Source organism: Schistocerca nitens, chromosome 2 (genome assembly GCF_023898315.1).
Source record: "Schistocerca nitens isolate TAMUIC-IGC-003100 chromosome 2, iqSchNite1.1, whole genome shotgun sequence".
Lineage (NCBI taxonomy): Eukaryota > Metazoa > Arthropoda > Insecta > Orthoptera > Acrididae > Schistocerca > Schistocerca nitens.
Window position 1 is genome coordinate 553,169,219 of NC_064615.1, and position 26,209 is coordinate 553,195,427.

The following is a 26,209-nucleotide window of genomic DNA, read 5'->3' on the forward strand; positions in this document are numbered from 1 at the left end:
CCAAGCAACCTCTTCATCTCACAGCAGCACAGCATCCAGCGTCTTCAATTATTTGTTGGATATATTCCAATACCTATCTTCCCCTAAGGTTTTTACTCACTTCAGCCACCTCAAGTGCCATGGACTCTACATTTCTTCTGTCTTAACACGTGTGCTATCATCCTGTCATTAATTATTCTTGTGAATGTAGTCCACATGTCACTCTCCTCACCAGTGCTGCAACGAACCTAGCTATTTCTTATCTTATTTGTCCATTTAATATTCGACATTCCTCTATAGCACCACATCTCAAACGCTTCGATTCTTTTCTTTCCGATTTTCGTACTATGAGACTGAGGTGACAAAAGTCAAGGGATAGCGGTATGCACATATACAGATGGGGATAGTATCGCGTACACAATGTATAGAAGGGTACTGGCAGAGCTGTCATTTGTACTCAGATGAATCATGGGAAGAGGTATACGACGTGATTTTGGCTGCACGACGGGAATTAACAGACTCTGACCGCGGAATGGTAGTTGGAGCTAGACGCATGTGGCATTCCATTTCGGAAATCGTTAGGGAATTCAGTATTCCGAGCTCCAGAGTGTCGAGAGTGTGCAGAGAATGCCAAATTTCAGGCATTACCTCTCACCATGGACAAAACAGTGGCTGACGGCCTTCACTTAACTAACGAGAGCAGCGCCGTTTGCGTAAAGTTGTCAGTGATAACAGATAAGCAACACTGCGTGAAGTAACCGCAGAAATCAATATGGGACGTACGACGAACGTAGCCGTTAGGACAGTGCGGCGAAATTTGGCGTTAATGGGCCATGGCAGCAGACGGCCGACGTGAGTGTCTCTATTAACAGTACTACATCTCCTGCAGCGCCTCTCCTGGGAGCATGAGCCTATCGGTTGGACTCCCGAAGACTGGAAATCCATGGCCTCGTTAGATGGATCCTGATTCCAGTTGGTAAGAGCTGACGGTGCGGTTCGAGTGTGGCGCAGACCCCACGAAGCCGCGGACACAAGTTGCCAGCAAGACACTGCGCAAACTGTTGGTGGCTCCGTAACGGTGTGGGCTGTGTTTACATGGAATGGACTGAGTCCTCTGGTCAAATTGAACTGATCATTGACTAGAAATGTTTATGTTTGGCTACTTGGCGACCTTTCCCAGCCATTCTTGGACATCATGTTCCCAAACAACGATGTCATGTCACTGGCCAGAATTGTTCGTGATTGCTTTGAAGAACATTCTGGACAGTTCCAGCGCATGATCTGGCCGCCCAGATCGCCCGACATGAATCCCATAGAACATTTATGGGGCATAATCGAGAGATGAGTTCTTCTTGCACAAAATCGTGCACCGGCAACACATTCACAATTATGAAAAGGTATAGAGGCAGCATGGCTCATTATTTCTGCAAGGGATTCCAATGGCTTGCTGAGTCCATGCCACATCGAATTACAAAAGGAGACCCGACACGATATTAGGAGGTATCCCATGACTTTTGTTACCTCAGTGTATTTTGAGATCCCTAAGGGAAGCCTGATTATTAATGGACGAATAAGAGCATTTGTTTTAACACACTAGTTTTCTTGTGTCGTACTATAATCAGTAGCAGAAGGATTACACTAGAACTAGAACAGGGGTTCTGTGGAAAATATGTAGCGATTTTCTTGTATTCTTTCCACCATTTAATACGTGTATTTCCAGCTTGTAAGCAAAAAGGAAACTGTGCGAGCAACAATGGAATCTGCAGAGAACAGAACACACAGCTGTAGAAAGGAGCCAATGTGTGATACACTTAGATCTTTCGCAACTATTAATGAACGTCGTTTTTGTGTGGTTTGATGCAACTCCCGACGATAGTCGACCAGGTAAGCCTCGTCACATCTGAATAGCTACTGCCACCTAAATTAATTTGAACCTGCTTATTGCAATCAAGCTTTAATCATCCTCTACAATCATTACCCTGTAAGCTTTTCTCCACCATCAAATTCACAGTTGCTTGATATCTCAAGATGTGCCCTATCAACCGATCCCCTCTTTGAGTCAAGTTGTACCATAAATTTATTTTCTCCGCTGATGGTTTCAGTGGTTCTCCATTTGTTATCCGATCTACCCTTCCAATCTTCAGTAATGAAATTCCATTATTAGCCTATACAGAAAAAATGCTGAAGTTCAAGCTGCGTTAGGGAACACATTTTTCCTCTCCTATGGACATCTTATCAAAGGATTAAAGATCATCCGTAGAAACGATTTAAAAATAAACAGCTATTTACGCAGCGGAAGAGTCTCGCGCTTGCAAAGACGAGTGCTATGGAACAACTTGCATCTGCAATAAAATATTTTTCGATTGATAATCTCTCTTACTATTTGCTAATAATGTGTTGATACTTTTAAGCTGAGCAACCTGTTTTCGGATCGCTGAAGGCGTCTAATTGATTTTTGTCCTAACTACGGAGACGCTGTAAAAAGTATAGTTATTTATCGTCTGTATCTGGGTAGCAGGTAGACGAAATTTTCTCGATTTAGTTCACATTTCAATTATCTTCAAAATTAGGCGCTCTCCTGAAACGAATGTTGAACTACTTCTAACAACACTCTTGCAGCTGAAAATGAAACTTAAGAAATAATGAAAAAGCGGTTTTGAACCAGCGGATACCACTAAATTTCGTGCATAAACAGATATTCCGCAAGAGAAAAGTCCGTTATTGCAGCAACATGAAATTGCACGTATGTCGGAAATATAATCAGAAGCAGCTTTCTCCCGAATACACGAATAACAGATTGTCTTTCCTCCACTAAACGACAAGTACTTTCCGTGAAACTTTGGCGATATCATCAGCCACTCTTATTTTCTTAATGTTTTCTTTCTTATTTTTTTCATTTCGTTAAGCACCATATTATAAGATACACATTATTTTATGTCAGTAAGTTAAGTGACCTTCGAGACCTACGTAAGAAAATGATGCACGGCGATTGTGTGAGCGCTAAATGATACCCTGGAAGCAATGCGGCATGTGTCATAGTGATAATGATACAAGGTGAACCGAGAAAGCAGCCGTGGTCCGTGAATGGTATCCCTCCGCCGGTAGTGTACAGAACGTCAGTACGATTTGTAATGTAATCGCATGACAATACAGGATACACAGTGTCTCCGTAGCCTGGACCTCACGAACACACAGACCTGGTAGATCAGCGCCTAGGGTACCCAGGAGACTCCGATCGGTGCTTGTTTTTTTGGTATACTCGCTCACACATAAAGTAAACAAGAAGCCTGTATGTGCTGTTTGACATTAATAGACACATGACACTTCAGCTCAGCAGGTCGCGGGGACCAGCACTGGCGGTACTACGGCATAGAAGGCCGCAGACGAACGAATCACAGTCAACACAATCGGAGTCCGCACGCTTAAAATTCGGCGCCATCACTGCCCGCGCGCGCGCTGGTCTGTGATTTGCAGTCGTGCTATTCCCGCGCCGCGCATGCGAAGACCGTGGCCCGTTTCTCCGGCAGGAGGCACTGAATGTCGCCGTGTTCTATGATTCGTCTTAGATGACGTTATACCCCCACTCCTTGGTGCCTGTGCATTTCTTGCGATCCAGCGTATATATTGGGGAGCCACTGCAGCAACACCTACCTTGGCCTCACCCTCGACCTTCACCTCACCTGGACCCCTCACCTCCAGACCATTCCGGAGAAAGCCCATTCCCGCCTCCACCTCCTGAAACTCCTGTCTGGCCGGTCATGGGGATTGCATCCTTCCACCATCCTCCAAACCTACAAATCCCTCATCCATCCTATCCTCTGTTATGCCAGCGTTGCCTGGATCTCCACACCCACCCGCTTTTACAAGGCCCTCCGAATCCTTGAACGCCACATGCTCCGCCTTGCCTTCCATATCCGCCTTCCTTCCCCCACACAGCTCCTGTATGAACTCATCCCCTTCCCCCACCTCCTCCTGTTCCTCCAACATCTCCGCATCCTTTACATTGTCTGTAGGCTTCATCCCCCCCACCGCCTGGTTTCCTCCTTCCTCTCCAACCCCCACCCATTGCCGCACCTCTATCGTTGCAACCCTCCCTCTCTCCACCTCCACACCCTCCATCTCCTTCATCAGGGCAATTTCCAGCACCTCCCGCTCCTGGATGATGAACTTCACTGTGACATATACCCTTCCTTCCAACTATAACCTGGCCTTGTCCCCCCCCTCCCCAGGGCCCCCTTTTTTCCTCTCCCCTCCTTCTCCCTACAGCAGATTTTCCTCCTTCCCCCCCTGAGCCCTTGACCCCGTCCTTGCCTCTTTCCCTCCCACATCCCTACCTACCTGGCCCTCTCTAGCGCGCCCCCCGCCCATCTCCCCCCTCTCTACCCCTCCCCCCCTTCTTCCCTTTTCCCTCATCTCCTTGCGCCTGGCAGATCTTCCGTTTTGTTCATCGTTAGTGTGCCACGTCAGTGTTGTGTTTAGTGCTGTTTCTCCTGTGCGTCGAGAGGTGTGATTTTAATTGTGTGCTGGCCATGTACTTAGTGTTACTGTCAGTGGTTGTTATATGCTACGCCATCCATCGATACTTTTATGCTCCAGTCATACTGCGCCTTGTATTCTTTTAACTGTCCCAGTGTGTGGTTTTTTTGTGTGTGCTACTTTTTTACGGTTTTTATCTCCATTTTACAGTCGCCCCTTTTTTGTATATTGTCTTCCATGATGTTCCCCCTCTTCTGTGGCTATGTTCACCATGTTTTCTCCTTTGTTATTTTTAAATGTCTTCTATTGTTTGTTCTATGTCTTTCGGCTGAAGAGCAGCGCATATGCTGCTGCCAACCCGCCCCGATTGGGAATTGAAATACAATAACGGAAAAAATAACAGCAACACGTCAATATGGACCTGAGGATGACGAGCAGTTGTCTTGTTGCAATATTGTGTAACTTCCACAACCTTACTCGACGCGACGCCCGTGAACCAACGAAGCAAAAAGCCTGTAATTTGAAAAAATGACAGGCAAGCCAGAAACACTGTACTTAGTGTACGAATTTGCTTCGCTGTTTAGTTCAGCTGCAGCGCGACTGATAACGTCCCTTATCGGAACAGTCTTACAGTTAAGTTTCTCATCGACTGGTGTATAAGTTGACATAGCTTTGGTTGTGAGTTTCCACCATTAGCTATTATTTTTTTACAGTAATGTATCCAACATGATTAACAGCCTGATGAAGCTAATTGATGGACAAAATAAGAAACAAACTACTGAAAGAAAAAAGGAAAATGCGGTTCAAACTAAAAAATTGGGCAGGTGCCTGTGGGATTCGCGCACTGAGTTCAGTAGAAACTTAATTAGGTATATAGACAGTTCATCCATTCCAGGACTGGAGGATCTCGACGATTTTTGCCTGTTATCGGCATTCCATGGAATCCAAGACTTCCGAAAATGTTTTAATTTCAGATTTGAAGTCGGATAAAAAATGACAAAAATATTTTTTCCTGAGATATAATTACAAATTGACAGTTTTCTGATCTTTTTCCTTTACATCTTGCTAAATTTCAACATTCAACGGCAGGGACAAGTACCCTATAGGTTTTAATGAGTGAGTTTGCGAGTATCAAACCATGGACATCAATTACCGTATCTTTTGACTGCAATAATTAGAAGCTAACGTTTATTATAGCGCCAAGGGACCACAGACATCAGTATATGACTTAAATTTCAACTGATACGTCTATCGTTCCTGAGGAAAACGGACTTAACAGATGGACGGACAGACAGTCTTATAAACAGAACAAGAAAAGTATTTTCGTGTGATGTAATTACAGATTAATAAATTTCGGATTTTGTCATTTGATTGTAGTGTGAAACCTTACCTCTTGCAAAATTTCGTGATTCTAGGTTAACATGAAGTGCCCTGTAGGTTCTGATGAGTTTGCGAGTGTCAAAATATGTGATATAAATGGCCGTAGCTCATTGTTGCATTGACTTAGAAGCTTCACTTTTTTTTTACACTGCCAAGGGACAATAGACTTAATGTGTAACACAAATTTCAGCTTGATGCATCAATCCATTCTTGAGAAAATGGATTTTGTACAGACAGACCGACGGACGGACGGACCGACCTAAAAGTGATCTATTAAGGATTCCCTTTTTACCAACTCAGAAGTGTGACAACGCATTTTTGAACTGCCTGATCGATTGTAGCAAAACTAGCAGTCAAGATGAAATTTTAATACAATTTAATGAAAATATTGACGATGGTGAAATGCGTGGTGACATTGGTGGTGGAGATAGGAGTGGAAGCGACATCGTTGTTTATGTTGATGCTGAACAATCATCAAAGGCGAGAGCTTGCGATGGTAGCATGGAGCTTCCAAGATTATGGTATGAGAAAACAGATGAGGACAGAGCCGGTGACAAGAAAAGTTGCCAAGTGCATGAAAGTCGAAACCAAACGAGAGGTGAACCAGTGTGTCCAGCATGGTTTACAGCAACACCTCCCGTTGTTGGAAAAGTGCTCCCAGAGTGTGAACAACGCTTCGCACTGGCGGTATAGGGCGTTATACGACCTATAGCGTCCCATCCACCCATCCAAGTTCTACCTGAATAACTCCGGGTGCGGGAAGTGAGTTGTTCAGTTCATAAGTTGTAATGTCTTCATTTCGAAGGTTCTTGTCGACGAAGCTAGACTGGAGAGGTCGGATATTATACTCATCAGATGAAACCGTGTTGCATATGCACCATAAAACGGCGTAGACACCCCTGCAGGAAGTCACCACTATAAACGTCGATAGTCATAAGGCGCTGGCGCCTCCGTATCGATCCCATTCTACATCATTGAGTGTTTTGGAGTGTCCCAGGACCGCGCCACATGAACAGACGACGAGAATCACTCTCTAGGCAAAACTACGACTCATTCACGAACAGAACTCAATCTGACTTTGTTCTTAGATCCACTCACGGCTGGCAACAGACCACATTCTGCAAGCCACTCATTACGTTTGTGTGTGAGTAATGCATCTAGCAGGTTACTGAGCGTGCAGAAAATTTCTCGACAAGACTCATTCTGATGGGAGGTATGTCACTCACAGGCTGCCGCAGTATTCCTAGCCAGGGAGCTGCATAGACAGCTGGTCGTTAAACGCGAGATAACGATCCTGGCAGCGGTTTGTACCACGTCGTCGACCTTGCTCACACTGCTGTTGAATCTTCCCTCCCTACTGCTATCCTGTTAGCAGTTCGTGATCTTATGATTAGTGTTGCTGGATTTCGACTTCGGGCCCTGGGTTCGATTCTCCGTCGGGTCGAGGATTTTTCCGCTTGGGACTTGGTGTGTGTGTGTGTAGTCTTCCTCATCATTTCATCACTATCAGCGCGCTAATCGGCAAAGTGGCGTCAAATAAAAAGCGTTGGAGCAGGCGCCCGAACTCACGCCTATGCTTCCGAGAGTAGCGAAAAGTCGATACAGGTGGCATTCAACTCCAAACAACTCTCACGATGACAGTGGCCAGCTTTCAGTCTGTCTGTGATCTGGCCACACATAACGCCATCCAGATTAATTTGCTCTTGCTTTGGTAGGCCTCTAAAACTGAATACCAAATGCACACAACACGTATTCGGAACGACTGCACCCGAAATATCTGCTTCCAAGGGGACCGAACGAACTTTCCCTCACCTATTCGATTTATATTGACCGGGTGTGTAGGGCACGAAAGATTTCAACGTATCTAACAGGAAGACGCAACTTTCAACTGTTTTAGAGAAAATCGAGTTTGAAAATTTTACGCTCATTTATATACATATTTTGTATGTCCGCTAGTACTCAAGAAGTCCGCAGCCGAGGTGTTAAGCGGTTAGTTTCACGAAAGTTAGGTCTATGTGTAGAGTCTTGCACCGAAAGGAAGCAAGGGAGGGGATGTTGTTATCCTCTTTGTACAACACAAATGCACACATGGATTGCCGGCCGCGGTGGTCTAGCGGTTCTAGGCGCGCAGTCCGGAACCGCGCGACTGCTACGGTCGCAGGTTCGAATCCTGCCTCGGGCATGGATGTGTATGATGTCCTTAGGTTAGTTAGGTTTAAGTAGTTCTAAGTTTTAGGGGACTGATGACCACAGATGTTAAGTCCCATAGTGCTCAGAACCATTTGAACACATGGATTAATACGATTCTTTATTCACATAAACTACTTAACTGGAATAGAGTCCATGTTCTGTGGTACAAGGTCATCAGTAATAGTCCTTTTGTAGACAGTATCGGTAATCCTGCTATTACAAACTTTAGTCTCACTACAGTCACTAATCTGATCCCTATGTATTGTCATAGCCTGTGACATGAACTGAGCCCTCTCTGCGGATGTACCGACAGACGCCAAACTGGATGGGTGAGTCAGTGACGTCCTCCCATCAGCGGCGCGGCCTAAATATATGCTGTCGAGAGGGCGTTGGTGGGTTGTTGCTTGTCGGTGTATCTCTGGCCTCTCTCGTGGTAGGAGTGCTTGATCCACCACCTGCTGATCGATCTTCGCTTCACCTTTGCCGACTAATGTGCTGGCGACAGCTTATGCCAGCGCACTATGGATCACTGAGTGCTTCATTTAATATTTTCATAATCTTTATCCTGAAAAAGGAGAAAAAATTTCTTCATGAGACTGAAAAGAAATGTATGCACAAGAAATTCCAATCAAATCAGTATAGTCACTTTATTGTTTTGTCTGCGTGTGTTTCAAGGACGGGTTGACTCTAAAAGGACTTTACAATTTTCTAATGATATAGAATTTCATTGAAATAACTTACAAAAAATGGTTCAAATGGCTCTAAGCACTATGGGACTTAACATCTGAGGTAATCAGTCCCCTAAACTTAGAACTACTTAAACCTAACTAACCTAAGAACATCACACACATCCATGCCCGAGGCAGGATTCGAACCTGCCACAGTCGCAGCAGCGCGGTTCCGGACTGAAGCGCCTAGAACCGCTCGGCCACCGCGGCCGGCCGAAATAACTTACAGAATCGGTAGATGTGTCATTTTGTAGCAAACAACCTCAACTTTCACATAAAAGTGTCAAGTGTCATTTTGATTTGATGCGACTACCATTTGTGATGCGGCAAACATCCCACTGGGAATCAGTTTCTTCCCGCACTCGTTGCAGCAGATCGGGCGTAACTTGCACAATGGCAGCATAGATTCGATTTTCCAGGTCGTCTAAATTCTTTGGTAGGGGAGGAAAATACACTCAGTTCTTAGAAACCCCAGTTAAAGGGCCGGCCGCGGTGGTCTAGCGGTTCTAGGCGCTCAGTCCGGAACCGCGCGACTGCTACGGTCGCAGGTTCGAAACCTGCCTCGGGCATGGATGTATGTGATGTCCTTAGGTTAGTTAGGTTTAACTAGTTCTAAGTTCTAGGGGACTAATGACCTCAGCAGTTGAGTCCCATAGTTTTCAAAGCCATTTGAACTATTTGAACCAACCCCAGTTAAAGAAAGCCAGTGCTGTCAAGTCTGGAGAGCGAGGTGGGGATACAATTGGCTCTCCACGGCCAGTCCACCGACCCGGGTAGCTATCATCGAGAAAACCTCGAACTTGTGCCAAGAGCAAATTGTAGGCCTGCCTGGAGGTTCTTTAGCGTATTCGTCGCGAAGATTACTCCGAACAGCTCTGGCAAAGTTCATTTCATGAAACTAAAACACACAGTGAGTGTGCTCCACACCAGTGAAAGTAGAAATTTTACCTGTGCACTACGCTGTCGCTCCTGGCGACGAATGCAGACTGATGTGTTGCACTTGAAGTTGTTTGCTGCAAAATGACTTATCTACCGACGCTGTCAATAAATTTCTATATCATTGCAAAGTGGTCAAGTCCTTTTCGACACAGTCTATATAGTCTGTAACCTATGGAGCTCTGTACGAATCAGGATGGTCATGATCATAGAAACATGGACAACAATAATTATTGCGACATACAGCATTTGCAATGAACTCCGAATCCTTGCATATGCATGATTTTTCACAGTGTCTGTTACAAAACAAACTTGGGTTACATTCATAAGCAGTTCTCGGTCATCGCACAGTTTCGCTGAGTACCGCGCATATCTGTCAGAATTACGTCGTAATGAAATAAAAGAGTAACAGAAGCGAGATTCGATACACAGGCCTCTCGCTTATGGAATTAAGCGCTTACTCGCTTGGCTGCAGAATGCTTGATTACTACAGATCACACGATATCGTTGACGTCAATCTGTTGTTGAAGTATGGAACACGTTTTATGCTCAAGAATTATGACGTTTTTGGAAAATGAAAGCTCCTCTATAAAAATCAACATGGATTCCGCAAACAGAGATCCTGCGAAACTCGGCTCTCTCTGTTCCTCCATGAGATCCACAGCGCAGTGAACAACGGCGCTCAGGCTGATGCCGTGTTCCTTGATTACAGTAAGGCCTTTGACACCGTCCCGCATTGCCGTTTAATGAAAAAAAAAAAAAACGAGCTTACGGAGTATCGGAGCAGACATGCAATTGGATTCAAGACTTTCTTGCAAACAGAACTCAACACGTCGCTCTTAACGGAACTAAAACGACATATGTAAAGTTAATATCCCGAGTATCACAGGGAAGTGTGATACGACCGTTGCTGTTTAAAATATACATACATGATCTAGTAGAAAGCGTCAGATACTCTTTAAGGTTATTCGCAGATGATGAGTTGTCTATACCAAAGTAGCACCGCCAGAAGATAGAATTTGTAGAACGACCTGCAGAGAATTGATGAATGGTGCAGAATCTGGCAGTTGACCCTAAACATAAATAAATGTAACATATTGCGCATACATAGGAAAAGAAATCCACTACTGTACAGCTACACTATTGATGACAAACAGCTGGAGACAGCGTCTGCCGTAAAACATGTACGGGTAACTATCCAGAGCGACCATATAAAACAGGTAGTGGGAGAAGCAGACACCAGACACAGATTCATCGGAAGAATCTTAAGGAAATGTAGCTCATCCACGAAAGAAGTGGCTTATAAGGCGCTTGTTCACCCAATTCTTGAGTATTGTTCATCTATCTGGGATCCCTATCAGGTAGGACTGATAGAGGAGATAGAGAAGATCCAACGAAGAGCGGCACATTTCGTCACGGGATCGTTTCGCTGATGAAAGAGCGTTACGGAGATGCTAAACAAACTCCACTGGCAGACGTTACAAGAGAGGCGTTGTGCATCATGCAGAGATTTACTACTGAAATTTCGGGACAGCACTTTTCAGGAGGAGTCAGAAAACATATTACTTCCTCCACATACATACCGCGTATTGACCACGAGGAGAAAATTCGAGAAATTAGAGCCAATACAGAGGCTTACCGACAATTATTCTTCCCACGCACTATTCGCGAGTGGAACAGGGCTGGAGGGGTCAGATAGTGGTACCGAAAGTACCCTCCGCCACACACCATTAGGTGGCTTGCGTAGTATGATGTAGATGTAGAAGTATGTAAGCAAGTGTAAAATTTGCAAAATCGATTTTTTCGAAAACGGTTTAGAGTTACGTCTTGCAATTTACATACGATGAAGTCCTAGTCATACCCTACACAGCCTGTCAACATGGATCAAAATCGCCGAGGGGAAGTTCGTACGGCCCCCCTGTTAGTGTGCCTGCGACAGTCCAGGTAGCCAGTATCGTATTTGCTTGCAACAAATGACATGTGTTTCCTGTTGTGATGTCGCAGTCTACTCCTTACTGCACCGCCATGTCACATTTTCCATATCATTTGAAGACAATGTTAAGCTGACCAACTAGGCAGAGAGAGCATGTAAATGCAAGATATACTCTCGACTAATTCCGTTTCAAGTTTTGCATTCATCATACGGAAGTGGGTAAGTTTCAACCTACGAATCCAACGTCCACCATTCAACGCCCAGTTTGTACTACGATTTTTTCTGTCATTTATCGAGTGTTTCACCTCTAAGAATAACTGTAATTAGATGAATTGCGATGTGTACCGGAATCCACTTTAAATCGCAGGTGCCCCTATAACTAACTAGGAAAGTCAGCTCGAAATTCAGAGGGAAGAAAAGGTATACCCTCTTTGGCAGGACCTTGGTTACCAAATCATTGCAATGTTCAAACCAATCTTCGAACACAGCAGGTAAATATTTTTCAGTAGCGCGTTTACTACGAAATTTCTCTTGTGACCTCTTCAAAACTGATAGTTAATAATGTTTATTCACTTTTAGCGAAAGTGCAAGAAATCGTAGGTATCGTCTAGAAACAAAAGATGAATAAAGACAGTGAATTCAAGAGAATAATTAGTGGAATCAGATTTCAGTTTCGTGACAAGATTAAAAAAATCCGAGTTCTGAGGAACAGAAGACTACTCAGTGGAAGATTGAGATGATATTGCTATAGTTGTAATTGGAACGTGCGTCGAAATGGCTTTTTCCCCCAATATCTGTAACCGAATTTCGAGTACTAAAAGTTGTCTGCTAACTATGCCATACGCACGGTATACGTGAGTGTAAAGATAAACTTAAAATATTACGCGGTAAAGTACTAAAGTAGCCGACGTTACAACTTGTATGCCGGCCGCGGTGGTCTCACGGTTCTAGGCGCACAGTCCGGAACCGCGCGACTGCTACGGTCGCAGGTTCGAATCCTGCCTCGGGCATGGATGTGTGTGATGTCCTTAGGTTAGTTAGGTTTAAGTAGTTCTAAGTTCTAGGGGACTGATGACCACAGCTGTTAAGTCCCATAGTGCACAGAGCCATTTGAACCATTTTTGAATAACTTGTATGCCAAACAAAATACCGCTGAAAACATGCACCCAACACTGATTGAGAAATGATTTCTTTGATGTTTTGTCTGCATCCTGCATTGTACAGGGTGATCAGAAACAGTCTGAAAAGCTTGTAAGGGTGTTGCAGAGTAGGTTGTGCTCAAGAATAATTGTTAAGAAAAAATGTTCCGTACGTTGCGCCGTTTCCGAGTCAGGATGGAAGGAGCCAATCAGGCACTTGCGGGCGCAAGTTCAAGCGGCCCGCCAGAGTCAATGTCGCCAAAACGTTCTTCGTTTGCTTTCCTAAAACTGTAAATAAATTTGACGTGGGGCGGTAGTAAGGACTGAACCCGACCCAAAGGCTGAGCCGTCTCTTGCTCTATCATCTACGCTGTGAGAACAACTGACCCTATAATTGTATCTAGCGGACCGCTTCAATTTGCGCTCGCAGCAGCCTGATTGGCTAACTTCACTGCTAATTAAGTCATAAACTTCGCAAGGAATCGAATTTTTTTCCTTAAGAATTATTCTCAGCACAAACTACCCTGCAACACACTTACTAGCTTTTCATACTGTTTATGACCGCCCTGTGTAGCCAGAAAGAGCATTGGCTTAAGGCATTGCACCAATTTTATTGGGTTGTTAGTATAAGTTTTCTCCCGTGAAACATGGACTTTGCCGTTGGTGGGGAGGCTTACGTGCCTCAGCGATACAGACACACGTACCGTAGGTGCAATCACAACAGAGGGGTATCTGTTGAGAGGCCAGACAAACGTGTAGTTCCTGAAGACGGGCAGCAGCCTTTTCAGTAGTTTCAGGGGCAACAGTCTGGATGATTGACTGATCTGGCCTTGTAATACGAATCAAAAGGCGTTGCTGTGCTGGTACTGTAAACGGCTGAAAGCCGTAATTTTTCCCGAGAGAATGCAGTTTTACTGTATGGTTAAATGATGATGGCTTCCTCTTGGGTAAAAAATTGCGGAGGTAAAATAATCCCCCATTCGGGTCTCAGGAGAAACAAAACTGGCGTTCTACGGATCGGAGCGTGAAATATTAGATCCCTTAATCGTGCAGGTAGGTTAGAAAATTTAAAAAGGGAAATGGATATGATAAAGCTAGATACAGTGGGAATTAGTGAAGTTCGGTGGCAGGAGGAACAAGACTTTTGGTCAGGCAAATACAGGGTTATAAATACAAAGTCGAATAGGGGTAATGCAGGAGTAGGTTGAATAATGAATAAGAAAATAGGAATGCGGGTAAGCTACTACAAACAGCATAGTGAACGCTATATTGCGGCCAAGATAGACACGAAGCACACGCCTACTACAGTAGTACAAGTTTATACGCCAACTAGCTCTGCAGATGACGAAGAAATTGAAGAAATGTATGATGAAATAAAAGAAATTATTCAGATAGTGAAGGGAGATGAAAATTTAAGTCATGGGTGACTGGAATTCGGTAGTAGGAAAAGGGAGAGAAGGGAACGTAGTAGGTGAATATGGATTGGGGGTAAGAAATGAACGAGGAGGCCGCCTGGTAGAATTTTGTGCAGAGCATAACTTAATCATAGCTAACACTTGGTTCAAGAATCATGAAAGAAGGTTGTATACATGGAAGAAGCCTGGAGATACTAAAAGGTATCAGATAGATTATATAATGGTAAGACAGAGATTTAGGAACAAGGTTTTAAATTGTAATACATTTCCAGGGGCAGATGTGGACTCTGACCACAATCTATTGGTTATGAACTGTAGATTAAAACTGAAGAAACTGCAAAAAGGTGGGAATTTAAGGAGATGGGACCTGGATAAACTCACTAAACCAGAGGTTGTACAGAGTTTCAGGGAGAGCGTAAGGGAACAAATGGAAGGAATGGGGGAAAGAAATACAGTAGAAGAAGAATGGGTAGCTTTGAGGAATGAAGTAGTGAAGGCAGCAGAGGATCAAATAGGTAAAAAGACGAGGGCTAGTAGAAATCCTTGGGTAACAGAAGAAATATTGAATTTAATTGATGAAAGGAGAAAATACAAAAATGCAGTAAATGAAGCAGGCAAAAAGGAATACAAACGCCTCAAAAATGAGATCGACAGGAAGTTCAAAATGGCTAAGCAGGAATGGCTAGAGGATAAATGTAAGGATGTAGAGGCTTATCTCACTAGGGGTAAGATAGATACTGCCTACAGGAAAATTAAGGAGACCTTTGGAGAAAAGAGAACAACTTGTATGAATATCAAGAGCTCAGATGGAAACCCAGTTCTAAGCAAGGAAGGGAAAGCAGAAAGGTGGAAGGAGTATATAGAGAGTCTATACAAGGGCGATGTACTTGAGGACAATATTATGGAGATGGAAGAGGATGTAGATGAAGATGATATGGGAGATATGATACTGCGTGAAGAGTTTGACAGAGCACTGAAAGACCTGGGTCGAAACAAGGCCCCGGGAGTAGACAACATTCCATTAGAACTACTGACGGCCTTGGGAGAGCCAGTCCTGACAAAACTCAACCATCTGGTGAGCAAGACGTATGAGACAGGCGAAATACCCTCAGACTTCAAGAAGAATATATTAATCCCAATCCCAAAGAAAGCAGGTGTTGACAGATGTGAAAATTACCGAACTATCAGTTTAATAAGTCACGGCTGCAAAATACTAACGCGAATTCTTTACAGACGAATGGAAAAACTAGTAGAAGCCGACCTTGGGGAAGATCAGTTTGGATTCCGTAGAAATAGTGGAACACGTGAGGCAATACTGACCCTACGGATTATCTTAGAAGCTAGATTAAGGAAATGCAAACCTACGTTTCTAGCATTTGTAGACTTAGAGAAAGCTTTTGGCAATGTTGACTGGAATACTCTCTTTGTAATTCTGAAGGCGTTAGGTGTATAACACAGGGAACGAAAAGGTTTTTACAATTTGTACAGATACCAGATGGCAGCCATAAGAGTCGAGGGGAATGAAAGGAAAGCAGCGGTTGAGAAGGGAGTGAGCCTATCCCCGATGTTATTCAATCTGTATATTGAGCAAGAAGTAAAGGAAACAAAAGAAAAATTTAGAGTGGAAATTAAAATCCTTGGAGAAGAAATAAAAACTTTGAGGTTTGCCGACGACATTGTAATTCTCTCAGAGACAACAAAGGACCTGGAAGAGCAGCTGAACGGAATGGACAGTGTCTTGAAAGGAGGATATAAAATGAACATCAACGAAAGCAAAACGAGGAGAATGGAGTTTAGTCGAATTAAATTTGTTGATGCTGATGGAATTAGATTAGGAAATGTGACACTTAAAGTAGTAGATGAGTTTTGCTATTTAGGGAACAGAATAACTGATGATAGACGAAGTAGACAGGATATAAAATGTAAACTGACTATAGCGTGGAAAGCGTTTCTGAAGAAGAGAAATTTTTTAACATCGAGTATAGATTTAAATGTCAGGAAATCCTTTCAGAAAGTATTTGTATGGAGTGTAGCCACTTATGGAAGTCAAACATGGACGATAAACAGTGTAGACAAGAAGAGAATAGAAGCTTTCGAAATGTGGTGCTACAGATGAATATTGAAGATTAGATGGGTAGATCACATAACTAATGAGGAGGTGCTGAATAGAACTGTGGAGAAGAGGAATTTGTGGCACGACTTGACTAGAAAAAGGAATCAGTTGGTAGGACACGTTCTGAGGCACCAACGGACCATCAGTTTATGATTGGACGGAAGCGCGGAGGCTAAAATTCGTAGAGGGGGAGCAAGATATGAATACGCTAAGCAGACTCAGAAGGATGTAGGTTGCAGTAGTTACTCGGAGATGAAGAGGCTTGCACAGCACAGAGTAGCAGGGAGAGCTGCATCAAACCAGTCTCGGGACTGAAGACCACAACAACAACAGTGTAAGTTATCCGATTATGATCTGTTAGTGCTGTATTATTCTGAAATAAAAATTAATATTCCTTATTCTCTAGATTTCATATGCCTTCTCCTAAGCAAACAGTAATTGGAATGCTGTATGTTTCGTCTCCCTAGCGGTGAATTTACGCTCTCTCGACCCTGACGTAGTGCTGTGTTATTTGACCCAATCACGTTGTTAGTAGAGCAGACGGATTCGACCAAACAGGCAGCTTTCACCAGCGTCTGCGCAGCGAGAAAGAGGCTCTGAGAGGATGTATCACATCTAAAATGGTATTCTGTGGATTTTGCTATTGCGTAGAAAATTCTTTACGTACGTGTTACATAGCTTTCTAATTCGCTAGAATATCGGCTAAAAAAGGTTTTGCACCACCTGCGAACTTATGTGGGCCAAGATTCACGGGTACGAAAAATTGAAAAAGTAAACCGTACGAAAGTACAGAAGTAACTGCTCCGTGCGTTGTGATGTGCATGGAGCCTCCTTGGCTTGCTGTCCACTGTTTGGTCGAGACATCACTGTTCATGTCTGATCTACTGCTCAGTTATGGCGCTCTTGAGGTCATAGTGTCAACAGTGTATAAGGATGGTTCCTGCAGTGGCGCGTGGCAAGTTTCAACTGGTTCCAAGCATGCTCAGGCGGAATCGTGTCAGTGGACAGTGCAGATCATTCCATTCGGATGATTCTTACCTTAGGGAGAAAGGAATTAAAGAGGGGCCGTGGTGCGCCTGCGTCATCATGTTTAAAAATTTATCTTAATTACATTCATCAGATATGCATCGAAAGTGAAATAATAATATACATAAAATGAAAGCGTTGTCCAAAGATGAGGGGGATCAGCATCCCCATTTGTTGGTTACGTTCTCCGTTCGAAGAGAAAAATTGTTGCCGTCTTCTGTAACAAACGGACTCACATGGTGCACTATTTTCAAAAGATTATCGTTAGGCTGGGAAACATTCCCTCTAGTACGTCCGACTTGGAATTCACTTTCGAGTGCAAATTTGATTCATGCTCACAAGTTTCTACGTCAAACAAGTAGTGTGGTGTGCAGGAAACAATTTTTACTAGACCAGTACGTATTGCCAAATGAATGTCGGTACCTCATGCCAAGGAAATCTATCATGCTTACGCTACTTTATAATAGCTTCACAGTGGCTTACATTTTAGATCCCTGCATCTCTACCGACAGACGGAGACATTACAATACTATCTCATATGACCATTGTCACTTCATAATCTATCGAGAACTTGTACACACAGCCATGGATGACCGCAGAAAATTATGCAAGTGGGGTCAAGATTGCAAAAGTTCCATTTTTGATACAACTCATTAGCTGAGTCTGAGAAGGCCTTGGGCCCTAATAAGTAAACTTGACACGAAATACACAAAGTTCATTTTATCTTAAACGTTTGATAGTTATCTAGTCAATATTTTTTTAACTTAATTTCACCTTTTTATATTATTAATATAAACATGGTTGTAGAAAAGTTTCGCAAACAACCATCAGACTGGTCGCAGGAACAAACTCTTAACAGCGTAGGACTCAGCCAAAATGACCTTCGTCTCCCTGGCTTGGCACTTATTGCGCAGAGGTGGCAACTGCACTACAGAACTCAAACCTTTTTGTCTGGATCTCGCGCAGGGTTGCACCTCATACAACTTAAGAACCATATAGTTTAAGAAGATCCAAACACCTTTCAAACCTTGATATTTTTCCATTTTTTCCTCTTGTGGAGGGCAGAAATTAGAATTTTGTCTGTTTTTGTGCCCGCAGACGAATACACCTACAGTATAGGATCACTGTCTTCTTCATATTCCACTGCAGTCGCCCTACAGTCTAAAGCTGAATGAAGTCTCATCAAGCCTTGAAGGGTCAGATGCAAACGCACTGTTCGAATTAGGATGTGAGTATGCGAAGGGGTTGTTCTTGTGGGAATTGGGGACGCTTGTCGGATAAGTACAATATGTCTATGTGTTTACTACACTAGGTGTTGGAACTGTCCCTTTTGTAGTTTATTAACGGCTATACAAGTAAGCGACGGGGGGAACATCGGGTACTCATTTCAGCAATCCCCCAAAACACCGGCGAAACCGTAACCACGAGAAGAGAACAATATAATTTAACGTAACAGCCTGACATGGCACCAATTCAAACGCAGTCGTTTGTGTTATGGTGTTAAAGGCGGCCTACATATGGAACGGCAATTCCCTAGCCCAGCTGCTGCTAGTTTCCGATAAATGGTGTGGGATGACACAGAGTGTAGCAGGCAGTTAATTACTTGCTCTCGGATTGGAGGAGCACATGTGAAGGGGTTATGGCGTGCTTCGTGCACCATATGGAGATCCTCCCTTCAGCTGGTAGACGTGACCGACCGGAACTTCCACAATGACAATGCGTGCCCTCAGCCTCCAATTTTTCTGTTTTAGAATTCCGCGCTAACTTATTTTTGCCGGAGCTTGTTCTCCATCCATTCTGACCTCGACGTCGATAGAACTACTTTAAGTCGTAATCTTCCGTTTTTGTCAAAAGTATCCCAAACAATGTAGTCAGTTTGGGATATCTTACTGGCCATTCTGTTAAGAAATTGCTTTCTGTTGAAAATATTCGTTGACGGGATGAGCCCTCTGTGATCGAGCGTCGTCATCCCATGGAATGAAACCATGGCCTTATGCGTCGGTACAAGAGAATGCATAAACATCAAGGACGTCGCCTCTGTAGACTTGAGCAGTCACAGTTCTGCATGCATCGACATGGGGTCGATTCGTCCTCCTAAAAATATACCAAATACAGACACAAAGTCTCTTCCGAAACCATGTCCTTACGGGTATTTCGTGGATAAGATCAGTTTTCGGCTTCTCACAAAATCAAAATCTGCCGCTGTCACTTTGTTTGCTAAGAAGAGATTCATTCACAAAGGAAATGGTCCTTCATTGATAGGCAGCTCAATGTAATTATTGGAATATCCTATGTGGTCTTTATTTCCCGTGATGAGTGGTTTTTTTTTTTTAAATCTTTATTATCCAAAACCATTATAATTATACAAAATAACCCACTACCTTACTACATTAGTGGGTCCTAACAATTATACATTTGTATTGAAATGTTGCTGCTAGTTTAGTATTAGTTGGTGAGCTACAGTTATATTAATATTAATAACAATGGGCATCTAATCTACGTATACTATTCATTACCTATTCCTATGACTAATTTAGTTTGTATATATATACTGCAGCGTCACATGTGTGCCAGTAAGGATATAAACCTACTTGCGTTTGCCTTGCTCTTCGAGCTAACCCCGAAGAGCATGCCCCTGGCACTGGGCAGGCCTCAATGTTAGTTCGCTGCAGTCCCTATCTTAATATCCTATAACTAAGTCCTACAAACTAACTTATTCTACGTCAAATCCGGTGTGTGTCGCGATCAGTAGTTGTTCCCTACTCCCCCTAGTCCTGCACGTGGCGGATTCCAACTTAGATGTAGTCGGCCAGTCCACGCACAGGCGGCACGGGAGTAGGGCTCCTAGACACAATTGGTGGTTATTGTATCTCGCCTAAATAGTCAATGAGAACTTTTCGAGATACCTCGTTAGCCAAGGTGTTTAAGGTTTGAAAGGTTCCCTCTTGTCTAAGTAGTTGGTATGTGTCGCGGTTGGGTAGTCTGTCTCGTAGTGCGGTGGCAACATCATTGAAGAGGGGACATTCGTAAACTACATGCTCGGGTGTACCCTCCGGATCACCACAGTCACATGCTGGTGTTGCCCTCTTCCCAAATCGACATAAATAAGTCGGGTAGGGTCCATGGCCAGTGAGAAAGTGGATCAACCCTCGCGTAGGCTCGAAGTACTTTAGTCCAAGTCGTTCCCTGACGTCAGGTAGGAGCTGGAAGGTTCTTCGTCCCGTCTCTTCTGCCTCCCAGGTCTCCTGCCAGAGCTCCTCCCCTCTTTTCCTTATCTCTCATTTATCCCCCACTCTAATACCCATAATATCAGCAATCTTTTCATGGTTTCCTTTCTTGGCCCAGTACCACGCCGCCTGCTCCCTTATCTTTATGTCCAGGGGGCAGAGCCCCATTATGGCTAATAGGGCCCCCCCCCCCCCGGAGATGTTCTATAGGCACCTACTGCTCTTAGTACCATGCTTCTCTGGACCCTTCTCACGGCCATGGCGTGCACAACCCTCGTGAGCCTGTGCGCCCAGACTCCCGAGCCATAGCCCACAACTGAGGTTAAAATACTATTGTGATAAAGTTTGATTAAGTGTGGAGGAAGATGAAATCTTTTGTGTCCTATTGAAATGAGATTGTTTAATATCTGAAGGGCTCTTTGGGTGACAGTATCAATGTGTTTTCCGAAGTTCCACCTCTCATCAATGATAACTCCAGTGGTTTGCAAGAGACATCTGCCTGGTAAATTAGCTTTCATACCACTATCCATCGTATAGCCTTAAGTGCACAGGGCATGGTGAAAAGCCGCGCGGGGTAGCCGCGTGATCTCGGGCGCCTTATCGCGGTCCGTGCGGCACCCCCGTCGGAGGTTCGAGTCCTCCCTCGGACATGGGTGTGTGTTATACTAAAGCTTTAACTACGATATTTTATAAATATTGGTGGATATGATTATGGAATTATGGATATTTATGCTTCGGCTACCGTAAATTCTTCCCCCCGTGAACCATGGACCTTGCCGTTGATGGGGAGGCTTGCGTGCCTCAGCGATACAGATAGCCGTACCGTAGGTGCAACCACAACGGAGGGGTATCTGTTGAGAGGCCAGACAAACGCATGGTTCCTGAAGAGGGGCAGCAGCCTTTTCAGTAGTTGCAGGGGCAACAGTCTGCATGATTGACTGATCTGGCCTTGGAACACTAACCAAAACGGCCTTGCTGTGCTGGTACTGCGAACGGTTGAAAGCAAGGGGAAACTACAGCCATAATTTTTCCCGAGGGCATGCAGCTTTACTGTACGGTTAATGATGATGGCGTCCTCTTGGGTAAAATATTCCGGAGGTAAAATAGTCCCCCATTCGGATCTCCGGGAGGGGACTACTCAAGAGGACGTCATTATCAGGAGAAAGAAAACTGGCGTTCTACGGATCGGAGCGTGCAATGTCAGATCCCTTAATCGGGCAGGTACGTTAGAAAATTTAAAAAGGGAAATGGATAGGTTAAAGTTAGATATAGTGGCAATTAATGAAGTTCGGTGGCAGGAGGAACAAGACTTTTGGTCAGGCGAATATAGGGTTATAAATACAAAGTTGAATAGGGGTAATGCAGGAGTAGGTCGAATAATGAATAAAAAAATAGGAATGCGGATAAGCTACTACAAACAGCATAGTGAACGCATTATTGTGGCCAAGATAGACACGAAGCCCACGCCTACGACAGTAGTACAAGTTTATATGCCAACTAGCTCTGCAGATGACGAAGAAATTGAAGAAATGTATGATGAAATAAAAGAAATTGTTCAGATAGTGAAGGGAGATGAAAATTTAATAGCCATGGGTGACTGGAATTCGGTAGTAGGAAAAGGGAGAGAAGGGAACGTAGTAGGTGAATATGGATTGGGGGTAAGAAATGAACGAGGAGGCCGCCTGGTAGAATTTTGTGCAGAGCATAACTTAATCATAGCTAACACTTGGTTCAAGAATCATGAAAGAAGGTTGTATACATGGAAGAAGCCTGGAGATACTAGAAGGTATCAGATAGATTATATAATGGTAAGACAGAGATTTAGGAACAAGGTTTTAAATTGTAAGACATTTCCAGGGGCAGATTTGGACTCTGACCACAATCTATTAGTTATGAACTGTAGATTAAAACTGGAGAACTACAAAAAGGTGGGAATTTAAGGAGATGGGACCTGGATAAACTAACTAAACCGGAGGTTGTACAGAGTTTCAGGGAGAGCGTAAGGGAACAAATGGCAGGAATGGGGGAAAGAAATACAGTAGAAGAAGAATGGGTAGCTTTGAGGAATGAAGTAGTGAAGGCAGCAGAGGATCAAATAGGTAAAAAGACGAGGGCTAGTAGAAATCCTTGGGTAACAGAAGAAATATTGAATTTAATTGATGAAAGGAGAAAATACAAAAATGCAGTAAATGAAGCAGGCAAAAAGGAATACAAACGCCTCAAAAATGAGATCGACAGGAAGTTCAAAATGGCTAAGCAGGAATGGCTAGAGGATAAATGTAAGGATGTAGAGGCTTATCTCACTAGGGGTAAGATAGATACTGCCTACAGGAAAATTAAGGAGACCTTTGGAGAAAAGAGAACAACTTGTATGAATATCAAGAGCTCAGATGGAAACCCAATTCTAAGCAAAGAAGGGAAAACAGAAAGGTGGAAGGAGTATATAGAGGGTCTATACAAGCGTGATGTACTTGAGGACAATATTATGGAAATGGAAGAGGATGTAGATGAAGATGAAATGGGAGATATGATACTGCGTGAAGAGTTTGACAGAGCACTGAAAGACCTGAGTCGAAACAAGGCCCCGGGAGTAGACAACATTCCATTAGAACTACTGACGGCCTTGGGAGAGCCAGTCCTGACAAAACTCTACCATCTGTCGAGCAAGATGTATGAGACAATGTTAACTGGAATACTCTCTTTCAAATTCTGAAGGTGGCAGGGGTAAAATATAGGGAGCGAAAGGCTATTTACAATTTGTATAGAAATCAAATGGCAGTTATAACAGTTGAGGGGCATGAAAGGGAAGCAGTGGTTGAGAAGGGAGTGAGGCAGGGTTGCAGCCTCTCTCCGATGTTATTCAATCTGTATATTGAGAAAGCAGTGAAGGAAACAAAAGAAAAATTCGGTGTAGGTATTAAAATCCATGGAGAAGAAATAAAAATTTTGAGGTTCGCCGATGACATTGTAATTCTGTCAGAGACAGCAAAGGACTTGGAAGAGCAGTTGAACGGAATGGACACTGTCTTGAAAGGAGGGTATAAGATGAGCATCAACAAAAGCAAAACGAGGATAATGGAATGTAGTCGAATTAAGTCGGGTGATGCTGAGGGAATTAGATTAGGAATGATGGTGGTCGAAGTAGAGAGGATATAAAACGTAGACTGGCAATGGGAAGGAAAGCGTTTTTGAAGAAGAGAAATTTGTTAACATCGAGTATTGATTTAAGTGTTAGGAAGTCGTTTCTGAAAGTATTTGTATGGAATGTAGCCATGTATGGAAGTGAAACATGGACGATAAATAGTTTAGACAAGAAGAGAAAAGAAGCTTTCGAAATGTGGTGCTACAGAAGAATGCTGAAGATTAGATGGGTAGATCACATAACTAATGAGGAGGTGTTTAATAGGATTGGGGAGAAGAGAAGTTTGTGGCACAACTTGACTAGAAGAAGGGATCGGTTGGTAGGACATGTTCTGAGGCATCAAGGGATCACCAATTTAGTATTGGAGGGCAGCGTGGAAGGTAAAAATCGTAGAGGGAGACCAAGAGATGAATACACCAAGCAGATTCAGAAGGATGTAGGTTGCAGTAGGTACTGGGAGATGAAGAAGCTTGCACAGGATAGAGTAGCATGGAGAGCTGCATCAAACCAGTCTCAGGACTGAAGACCACAACAAGAACAGAGTAAATTGTAATGGATGTAAAATAAGCTTAAGTATATTCAGAAATTGAATAAATATTTCAAACTAATTATGCCTCGAAATAGCAGTTTGACGAAATCTCGAATTCTTATCACCATTCGTACAAATTAGCATTTTCTGATTACTAAGCAAAATTTCTTCAAGTTAATGTATCCCAATTATCCTTGATTTTTTTATTTTTAAATATGAGAATGAGACTGGTTTCATTTATTACTTAAATATCACACACAAGAATTAGTACGTGAATTAATTAGAAGTATCACTTCTTATCATTAACTAAAAGTAAATGAATTAAGTATTTCACACATGATACTTTTTAGTTTTTAGAACAAAAATCATTTTTATCAGAAAATGTACACAATACTATAGAATGCATAAGATGATCACCTCACTTCTTAGTTTATTCTACTCTTTTTTACCTTTTATCGCTTGAAGTGAAGGTCAGTAGACTTGTAGTGTGCTGAAAAGCGTTTAATTTGTGTTTTTGTAATCTCAAGTAAATTTCCGACTAGCTTCTCGCCTCGCGAGAGATTCAGAACGATTTAATTTAATCTCGTGAGTATTGCATTGGCATCGTAAGAAAAAAATTTAGTACAAAAATGTATAACATTTATAAATTGAGAATTTGTGATTGCTACTACTAAATGAAAGTAGAAATGTTAAATTAAACAAGTATTATTTAAAAAAATAAGTCTTTTTTGCACTGAAATCTTACATTTTGTGAATAATCCTCACGGTTTTGAACACAACAAAGAATTGTGCCGTATTTCGGCGAAATACTTGGAAATTACAATAATCTTAGCTCAACTCTGGAGCGAAAGAATAAAGTATTCATAATAAGATCCTATCAGTAGTCGCTATTGGCGACAATAATGGAATTATTAAATAAATTCCTAACAGGAATACAAGTTTAGTTCATTTGAACAAAATGGAAGAAAATAGGAGCTTGTTAGCGTAAGATGCTGTCGGAAAGGCGCACGGTTAAAGAAGAAGAAGAAGAAGAAGAAGTGAAGGAGGAGCAAGAAAAGACGGGCGTGCATTCATATATAGAACAAAACACGGATAATAATGATACGCCGCTCACATTATTCTGGCCGTACATATGCGCTGACTTCCAGCGCAGTTCATTGACTTAGTGCTTAAATTATATCGTTAAATCTTGATACTTCGATAGAAAAAGAAAATAGTTTGTTATTACGTCGAGGGCAGGGCACAATATTATAGTGTGTTGTCCTCAGCGTATGTTGGTTTAAGTTAGATTAAGTAGTGCGTAAGCTTAGGGACCGATGACCTCAGCAGTTTGAACCCATGACACCTTACCACAAATTTCAAAATAAAAAAAAGAAAAGCTTTTTGGTTGTCAAACCCAGTTATAAATGGCTACTACAGTCTACGAACCAGCGGAGCATTTCTCGCCGACTCTGACCTCACTCCAACCTCCCAACGGCCGACCACCGCAATTCGACCACTAAACGATCCCTCCACGTTATTCGATCAAGGTAGCTATCGTAATTGTGTTCTTCCGCTCTCGTATAATATTTCTGCTTTCATCACAAACATGTAGTGGTCTTCTATGTAGAGATGATGGGATTAGACTGGACACTTCTGATCCGTGAAGTTCAGGGATTGTAGCTGTAGCTAATTCTTCTTTTGTTGCTATATTTTGGATACAAAACCTCTTTCACGTGCCTTATAAATTTGTGGAAGGCACCAATGTGAAAGCGGCCCCAGACAGTAGCTGTTGAAGAAATGCCAGTTGGGCAGTAGAGGTATGTGCCCTCTGGGATGGACATATTTGGTGACTGAACTCTGGTCATAGGCATTTGACTATAAAGGGGCCATGTATCGTTCTCTATGAGTTGTTAACTGCAACTGCTGGATTCCATACTTTATCAAAACTGAAGTGGCCATCGCAACTGAATAAGACCTTCCCCAGGCGGATTTCAATAGAGAACTTGATGACTGA

At 43.0% G+C, this 26,209-nt stretch overlaps 1 protein-coding gene across 2 annotated transcripts in view; it reads left to right on the top strand.

Moving 5' to 3' along the window:
* Positions 1–26,209, top strand: part of LOC126236575 (toll-like receptor 2 type-2) — a 214,698-nt gene that overhangs the window by 67,433 nt on the left and 121,056 nt on the right. The gene's annotated exons all lie outside the window — the stretch shown is intronic.